The 8,640-nt window shown below is 34.7% G+C and overlaps 1 pseudogene; it reads left to right on the plus strand.

Moving 5' to 3' along the window:
• Window positions 1–1,792: 1,792 nt before the first annotated feature.
• Window positions 1,793–1,869, plus strand: LOC136126189 (U4 spliceosomal RNA; annotated as a pseudogene).
• The last annotated feature ends 6,771 nt before the right edge of the window (window positions 1,870–8,640 follow it).

Below are 8,640 nucleotides of genomic sequence, written 5' to 3' on the forward strand. Positions count from 1 at the left end.
AGAGGGAAGAGATATGGGAACATATGTATATGTATACCTGATTCACTTTGTTATAAAGCAGAAACTAGCACACCATTGTAAAGCAATTATACTCCAATAAAGATGCTTAAAAAAAAAAAAAAAAGGAGGGGAACTTGCTGTGGGACCAATGGCAGTGGGAATTCTGATCAACTTGTTTTCTAAATGTGCACAAAATCATTCCTGCAAGGAGATGCGATTTGCAAAAGTCAGGCAATGGGTGAATTAGTATAAATCTAAGAATTAAATAAAATCCAGTATTGGCAAAGCAGAGCTTTGATGCTGCTCTACATAAACACAAAAATGAACTGTTAAATTTAGAAATGAACAGACTCAAATGCAGTTTGTCCTTTTTCTATGTATAGTATGAATCCTTCTGATCACGCACTGTACGTTTGATGGAAGCATGGGGCTGTAGCAAATGGCCCCCAGGAACGGATCCAAATCAGAAGTTCCATTTGCTTTAAGCTCTTTAAAGTGTTCCAGGGGTGCAAAGAGGACTGAATTCCCCCAAATTCTTATATTATCTTTGAAAATATTGAAATACACAAAAGGGGGTAGGGGAGGTGTGAAACTTGAGCAAGCACAAGTTATTTTTATCAAAAACATTTTATTTTGTTTTTAATGAAAAACAAATTATTAATAAAATTTTTTAAAATCATCATTTGTTCCATCTTCTGAACCTGCCATCATTCCTTGCTTTTTTTCTTTTTTCAGTCTCTAAGGTGTGGGCTGTCCCTGTGTCTTGGTGTTAGACAGGCCTGGGTATGAATCCCAGGTCCAGCTCCTATTAGCCCTGGATTTCAGGAGGCTGATTGACCTCATGGATCCACAGTTTTATCTTCAGTAAAATGGAAATAATGGCATTTCCTTCAGTAGTTAGTAGTAAGGATTACTTTGGTGGTAATGAAATCATGTCATACTTGTAAAATAGAATACTACTTAGTAATAAAAAGGGTACATGCAAAGCATGGATGAATGTCAAAAGTATTATGCTAAGTGAAAGAAGTCAGACTCAAGAAGCTGTATACTATATGTGTTTATTTATGTTGCACTCTGGAAAAGGCAAGGCTGTAGGGACTGAAAAGAGTTCAGTGGGTGCCATGGGTTCAGGGTGGGGATGAGGGCTCACTGCAAAGAGACGGAGCTTTTGCAGGTGATGAAAATATCCTATAGTCGTGATGGTGGTGGTGGTTACATGACAGTTCATGGAACAGTATAACCAAAATGGGTGAATGGTACCATATAAATCATGTCAGTAAACTTAACTACTACCCCCACCAAAGGTAGTGTGTTAAAAAAGTTAAAAGCAAAAATAAAGGTTAAGAAACTTGTAAGGGCCTAGCATGATAGTCTATAAACATACTTTTGTCACCTTTTCTCTGTTTCACAGCCAAATAATTTAAATACAGAGTCTACCTTTTTTTTTTTTTTTTTTTTTTGTGGTACGCGGGCCTCTCACTGTTGTGCCCTCTCCCGTTGTGGAGCACAGGCTCCGGACGCACAGGCTCAGCGGCCGTGACTCACGGACCCAGCCGCTCCGCAGCATGTGGGATCTTCCCAGACTGGGGCACAAACCCGTGTCCCCTGCATCGGCAGGCGGACTCTCAACCACTGCGCCACCAGGGAAGTCCCAGAGTCTACCTTTGAATGCAATTCTTTACTCTCTACTTTATCCTTTACTTTAAAATTTTTGCTCTTTCACAAAACACCAATGACTATTGTCAAATCCAGTGTTTTCTTAAGTCTCTCTAACGTTTTTAAAGTTTCTTACAGCTTTGTGCAGTGGCAGTATCGTAGCCAATGAGGTTTATCTGAGGCGCAATTATTCCTAATTAAAGTTTCTTACAGTGCCTCCTTGCTACTGTTTGCTTTCTAGACTTTGAGGACCCAGGGTCTCTTCACAGGCTCTTTCCTTTTCTGCCCATAAATATATTAATTCCTCAAAGTTTTTATCCAGTCCATTTCTTTATAGTTTTTTGCATTCATACCTGCTTTTGTACAATTTCAACCATGAATGACTTCCAAAAAATGTCCAAGTACCTATTGTCCCAGAGTCCAAAATCAGATCCAAATTTTATTTATTGTTGAGTAGCTCTGATTCTAAAACCAATAAATTGTTTTCCAACTAAAAATGTCCCAGGATTATTTGTTAATTCAGTACTTCCTTAATGATTTTATGTGTCAACATTATAATTTACATGGTATCTTGTTATACTGTGTGTGTAAACATCTTGTTTCTAGAGTTTCCATTATGTTCCAATGATTTGTCGTTTCCTGAGCAAGTAGCTCTGTGTTTCTCACTATGGTAATGTTATATTTTTATTTCTGACAATGCAAGTTTCCTTCATTACTTGTCTTTTTCCTTTCTTCTTGGCTAATTTTGTCAGTGTATTCTTCCAGGTGAAAATTAGAATTATTTTTTGAGGTTTCCCATGAAGGGATTATGATTGCATTACTTATATAAATTATATGAGGGCAAATGACATCTTGACAATATCAAGTCTTTCCTTCCAGTAACATTTATTTCTACATTTATTTGTCTTCTTCATGTCCTTCAGTAAAGTTGTGTACTTTTCTTCATGTAGGTTCTGTTCATTATTTGGCTAAATATTCTAATATTTTATGTGTTTTTCTGCTAGTATGACTAGAGTAACTCCTTGATACTTTTTGGCCTGATTTTTGCTGCTAAATAGAAGAGGAATTTCCCTTGTTGTTTCAGCAATATTTTCGTTTATTCTCTTAGCTTTTCTAATTATTCAATCATTTCATTTTAAATATTAATAATTTTATCCATTTCCAAGAAATTTGTCTCATTCATTTTTCTAGTCTTATTGATTTGATCAAAACTTCCAAAACTATGTTAAGTAGTAGTGGTGCTAGAAATTGACTTTGTCTTAGACCGATTTTTAATGATAATGCTTCTAGTATTACCCCATTAACCAAACAACTGTAAGTTTGAGATTTTAAAAAATCTTGTTAAAGAATTATTTATCTATCAGGTGTATATGATTTTTTTTCCTAATGAGGTATGATTTTTTTCCTGAATACGTGTATTTGAAATTTTTGAGATACATATCCTCGTTTCCCCCCCTTTCACATGGTAAAATAAAGATTTATGAAGTGTATGAGGTAGGAGCGAGGGGGAATATGTGGTCTCACTGATACATTATTTAAGTCCCCTGAGCTCCTAAGATTATGTAAGGGTATAAATGTCACCAGAATGCAAAGATATTCACTAATAATTGAACACTTTTAGATTTAGTCCCTTTCTCATGAGCTTATCTCATTGTAATATTAATTTTATATGTTATATTGACTTTAGACACTAAATGTTAAACAATCCAAATCAATTGTAAAGCAAAATAGCAAATGTTATAAAAATACATACGATTTCATGAAATTGAAAAAAAACTGTTGAACAACTGCTAGGATCATGCTCAAATCCACTGAAACAAAAGGTTCTAAGAGATTTAAACCAGTACAGTGTGTAAAGAAGGAAACATCAAAAAGGTTGACAACATTAAATGCATTTGAGAGAGAATGCTTTGACTCTCAGTGGATCAAAAGTTCCTTGGAAAATGAATGGAGTCCTCCAGAAATTTTGCCAGAAGGACTTTTCTATGATAATTGTGAAAATGTGGTCATATAATTTTATTTGAGAAATACTTTAAAAAATTCTTAACATTGAATTCATTTTTATTTTAGTATGAAATTAGCTCATAACTTCAATTCCAAGCTGTATTTTGTTAGATATAAGCAAATACATTTCATAAATTTGTTTTAGATAAAATCCCAATAAAAGTTTTTATTTTTTGAAACTACCTACTATGTATGTATGCTTTCTATTTTAACTGAATTAGCTTCTAAAGATCATCTCCTATTATCTTGAGATAATGAAGACCCCCCCCAGGCACTAATTTATTTCTAATACTGAAGCATTTTTATGTTACTGGAATGAAACTTACTTGTCCTTGGAATATTATTCTCTTAACAGTCCTTAGGATACTCATTGCTAGAATTTTATTTTTAAATTATTTTAGTTGCTATGACATGTATTACTTTTAGAATTGGAAAAAAATTAAGGCATTTTAAAAGATTTGCTAGTATAGAATAATTAGTATAGAATATACTAGAATAATATATGTTCTAGTATATATTATATATTCTAGTATAGAATGTATAGAACAGGTTTCTTTACTTACAAATGAAACTGGTCTGTAGTTTTTTTTTATATGGTATTCTTGTCAGGTTTTGATACACGATTGTACTGACTGTCAATTAAGAGGCTTGCAACTTTTGCAATATTTAAACAGTACAGAAATTTTTTGTATAAAAATAATTAGAATTGTTACATTGTATTTAGTAGTAATTTTTTGATAATTGTACATTTTTCTACAATTATTAGATTATTTCAAAATCTGCTTTCTTTAAATAAGTATTGGAAATTCCTATTATTAAAATATTAAGCTTTATGGTTATATAGCCATAATAGATTCACAAAAATACCTGTCAATAGTAAACTCTCTTGTGGCAAATTTTGTGTAATTGTGCTTTCTCTAATTTTTTAATGGCTAAACATAACAACATTTTGTTTCTTTTTGCTCATATAAACACTGAATGCATTAAGTGTACGATTTATATATTTTCTATTTTATTCAAAAATATTACATAGCATTTAAAAAAATACCTTTTAGCATTTGCATTTAGAATTCTCTTAGATTTACAATTATTCTGATTTATTTCTCTGTTTACTTGGCTTCAGAGTCTATGGAATCTTTCAAGAATACTATGTTATCGAACTTTTGATTTTCATTACCTCTAAGTCTGTTGAATAGATCTTCAATTTTTTTTTCAAAAAGAGGATATGAGTATTAAATTTCTCAAGCCTTTATATTATCTAAGATTGCCTTTATTTTGCCTTCACAGATTAAATACTGACTTTTAATTCAGAATAAATACAAATGCAAAGATAGCTGACAGTATTGGAGAGAATTTTTTAAGTAAACATTTCAGAAATACTTCACTATCAAGTACAAATAGACAACACAGAAAGTACAGGGGAAATGGAGATTGGCAAGGAGAAAAACAGAAAACCATCAAACAAAAAAGAAGACAAGTATTCAAGAGGGAAAATAAGAGAGAGGCAAAGTAAGGACAATCCAACACATCTATGAAAATCGTCCACAAAGAAGAAAAGAAAAGCTACAGAAAAGAACAAATACTAAAGACTATCATTCAAGAAAATTTCCTGAGAGAAGACAAACCTACTTACTGAAAGGACAACCTGAAAAATTGACCCAATATTGTCAACACCAAGGAATATTCCAATATAACTATTGTATTTTAATAACAAAGGGTGACAGAGCTTTGACTATCAAGTTAAAAAGACGAAGGAAAGAAAGTTAGATTGATCTCAGATTTTGTGACAAAACATTTTGTGCTAAGAAAAATGCAAGCCAATGATTTTATACACAGCCAAAATGACCTTCAAGAATAAAATTCACAGTTATGAACACATAAGAATTTAGAGGAGATTGTTCCCAACGGCTCTGCCTGAAAACTATACAAACAAAAATTTCACATACACTAAGAAACTATTGGAGAAGCTTCTGCATAAGAGTTATTGGTAAGGTATTAAAGCAGAGAATCAAGGGGTCCTTAATTACAACATTCTCAACATGAACCTTAACTGGGAAAAGGTGTTTGGTATTTTGGAGGAAGCTAAAGAGCAATTCAATTTAGAAGATTATTTCCATAGATAACGCTGGAGCAAGTCTTCCTGACTGTTGCTAAACTATAGAACCCTGAAGATAATGATTAAGAAAAGATGGACCCCTCCCCCGAACCATAAAGCAACATGAGATATTGAATCGCCTTTCCAGATTCATAGGCAGATGAGCAGACAAGTAGGATGATCCTTGTTGAACTGCAAGATGGAAAGAGTCCCTTAAGGTGCTCTATTTGGGGGACGCTCAAGGATTTTTATCCTCAGTTGGATATTGTGAGTAACAAAGTATTTTTTTGTAAATAATAAATACAAATGTATAACATAGTTCTTTTAGGTCACTTTTTCCCTCTCAAAACTCTGTTTTCTTCCATTTAGTGTTACAGAAGTCCAAAAATAGCCTGATTTTTATTTATGTTGTAGAGAAACATTTTTTGTTTTGTTTTGCTTTGCTTCGCTCTTGTCTTCTTCCTGGATGCTTGTATCTTAAACTTCATTCTTTAAAAAACAACAGCAATAGCAACAACACAATACTAATTTGATCCATCTTGCAGTGTAGTTATCTGTCTTTTGAGGAAATATTTCAAAAAGAATGGAGAGGGCAGGACACTCTTTGTCTATTAAAACACATATTCTTGTTTCCATTTGTTCTTTGCTCTGTAAATTGGCTTGTGTGAGTCATGATTTCTATCATCCCTTTTCATCATTCAGTCCTTTCCTTTGTGTTCTCTCTGAGTCTACACCAGGGCCACTGAGAGTTCTGACTGGAAGAGAGAGAAAGCTTCCTCTGCCCTATAGTTTGAAATGGCTATAAATTCCTGGACTCCAAACCCAACTAACTGTCTAACAATTCTTCTCTTTTCTGGTCATTCCTCTCTTTCATGTTTCCCTTGATGTACTTTCCCAGTGATGACCTGGCCTCCCAGTTCCCACAAAATTCAATCAAATCTCTGACTTACATACCACACCGTGACTTACATCTGCCCTCATCTCTGCTTCTTCCCATCTTTACAACAGAGGAGTTCTCCATCTTCCCAGATGAAGATGCTCCTTCATCCCTTCTCACTCTATATAGTCTTCCTGCCTGATCTCAGACAGCACATTACCCTTATTTACAGCCCATGTGTCGGCGACTACAGAATTTAGAGCCCCTGCCTGGCCATCTCTCCAGACTTCAGATTCTTATCTCCAAATACCTTTTAGACATTTCCACTGAAATATGTCACAGAAAATTCCAATTCAGTATGTCATGAATTTAACTCAGCATCCCCTCACCACTCATCTGATCTATATTTGTTCTCTCTCAGAGTAGATGGCATCTTCATCACTAAGTAACCCAAGCCAGACAAGCCTAGGTTGTCCTTGACTCATTTGTCTTCCTCATCATGCATATCAGATAATTGCCAAATATTTTTGTTTTCACTTCCTAATTTTAAATAAATTCCATCTACTTCTCTCCATGTTGGTATTCTTTAGACATCATTTCAGGCCATTATCATTCCTGATGATGACAGTTTCCTCTTATTTGGTCTCTTTGTTTCCATCTTACCTGCCTCTAGATAATTCTCCATACTGCCACAGAACAATGGTTTCAAGCCCCAAAATGATCATGCTACTTTCCTAAACAAGTATTTATGGCTTTATAGTGAGCTCAAGATAAAGTTTTTCCTCCTTAATGTGTCTCACAAGGCTTCTCAACCCGACATGCCCAGTCACCTCACCAGCTCCATCACTATTTACTCACACTCTACTCTGTGTAGCCTATGCTCCAGCCAGACCCCTTGTTTTCCTCCACCCAATCATTATCTTCTTATACATCTATTCCTCTTTTGCCATTTACCAAGTTAACCCCTACTTATTCATTAGGTTTCAGTTTAGATGTTACTTTACCTAAAACCTCATTTCTGACCAAGACTTCAAAGCTACCCAATTTGGATTAAGTGTTCTTTCTGTGTGTCTCTGTAGCAGTCTATAAAATTTTATAAAATTTATTACATGATATTTAAATGTCTGCTTATTTGGCCATATCCCCACCTAGACTGAACCTTCATGGGGGAAGGAATTATATACATCATTTTTGATTGAATCTTCCTGAGACTAACAGTGCCTGGATACACTAGGCATGTAATAAATATTTGTTGAATGAATTAACCTAACTATAAACTATTTTCCTATTTTTCAAACAGTGTCAGGGAGAGGGTCACAGCGTGTGTGATCAGCTCATGCACAATTCTCTGATTGGTTGATGGTGAGGTAACAGAGTGAGGTTTAGGGAATCTCAGTCATCAACCTTTTGGTTCCAACTGGTCTGGGGTCTACTTGCTGGTGGTTGGCATGCAGTTAACTTCTTCCACCTGGTGGAGGTTTTAGTATTTGCAAAACAACTTAAGGATATGGTTCAGGATATTATCTATAGCCCTTGAGGAGGAACCAAAAGTCCTTGATGTTGTTTATGGCTAAACTGTTATTGTTTTGTCTTGCTTGACTGTTCTCCTTTGTTTTTTCATTTCCTCACATCTCTGATTAAATTTGCTCTTTGGAACTTGGGGAAGGCCTAGGAGGCTAAAGCTTTTCTACAAACAAGAGGTGAGGGACACAGCAGGGAGGATAGGGAGGGTGTCTGTCCCTGGTAAGGCCCCACAGGATCCTGCTCGGTTTTACTTATAGAATACTAAAAAGGCCAATTAAGACTATGGTAAATTGCAACAGAAAGAATAAAATACCTAGGAATGAACCTACCAAAGGGGACAAAAGACCGGTATGCAGAAAACTATAAGACACCAATGAAAGAAATTAAAGACCATACAAACAGATGGAGAGATATACCATGTTCTTGGATAGGAAGAATCAACATTGTGAAAATGACTATACTACCAAAAGCAATCTACAGATTC

The sequence above is a fragment of the Phocoena phocoena genome, chromosome 7 (assembly GCF_963924675.1).
Source record: "Phocoena phocoena chromosome 7, mPhoPho1.1, whole genome shotgun sequence".
Lineage (NCBI taxonomy): Eukaryota > Metazoa > Chordata > Mammalia > Artiodactyla > Phocoenidae > Phocoena > Phocoena phocoena.